Source organism: Geospiza fortis, unplaced genomic scaffold (genome assembly GCF_000277835.1).
Source record: "Geospiza fortis unplaced genomic scaffold, GeoFor_1.0 scaffold36, whole genome shotgun sequence".
NCBI lineage: Eukaryota > Metazoa > Chordata > Aves > Passeriformes > Thraupidae > Geospiza > Geospiza fortis.
This window is the reverse complement of record NW_005054787.1, coordinates 11239-12066: the sequence shown is the minus strand read 5'-3', so window position 1 is coordinate 12066 and position 828 is coordinate 11239. Positions and strand designations below refer to the sequence as shown.

The 828-nt window shown below is 60.9% G+C and overlaps 1 protein-coding gene across 1 annotated transcript in view; it reads right to left on the bottom strand.

Annotated features, from left to right (window-relative positions):
* Positions 1-828, bottom strand: part of NECTIN4 (nectin cell adhesion molecule 4) — a gene marked incomplete at its 5' end in the record, with an annotated part of 22368 nt that overhangs the window by 11101 nt on the left and 10439 nt on the right.

The following is an 828-nucleotide window of genomic DNA, read 5'->3' as shown; positions in this document are numbered from 1 at the left end:
GCGCCTGGCCCCCCCGGGGGCGCCCCCACACACACCTGGGCACACCTGGGCACACCTGGGGACGCACCCACGCACACCTGGGCACACTCACACACACCTGGGCATACTCACACACACCCGGGCACACCTGGGCACACTCACACACACCTGGGCACACCTGCAGGATTTGGGGTTCAGGGTGAGGGGCTGGCTGGGGTTTGGGGCGCAGAGATGGGCTGCGGGATTCGGGGTGCAGGTGCCGGGGGCTGCCTTAGGGTTTTGGGGCAGTTTTGGGGTTCAGGATTTGGGGGGCTGGTTGGGTGCTCGGGGTGCAGATTTGGGGGTTCGGGTGCTGGGGCTTGATCGGGGAATTTGAGGTGCAGGATTTGGGGTGCAGGACTTGGGGAGCAGCTTTGGGGGGCTATCGGAGGATTTGAAGCACATTTTTGGGGGTGCAGTTTTAGGGCACAGTTTTGGGGACTGGCTGAGGTTTTAGGGGGCAGGTTTGTGGTTGAGAATTTGGGGTGCAGAATGTGGGGCGCAGGTTTGGAGGTTCAGGCTTTGGGGTGCAGTTTCAGGGGGCTATCGGAAGATTTGGGGTGCAGATTCGGGGTGCAGTTTTAGGGCGCGGTTTTGGGAACGGGCTGAGGGTTTTGGGGGCAGGTTTGTGGCTGAGAATGTGGGGCGCAGGATTTGGGGTGCAGTTTTGGGGCGCAGGGTTGTGGTTGAGAATTTGGGGTGCGGGATTTGGGTCTCATCAGGAGCCTTTAGGTTCGAGTTTGGGGTCCGGGATTTGGGGGTCTCCTCGGGGTGGGGGTCGAGGTGCATTTTTGGGGGTGATTTTTGGGA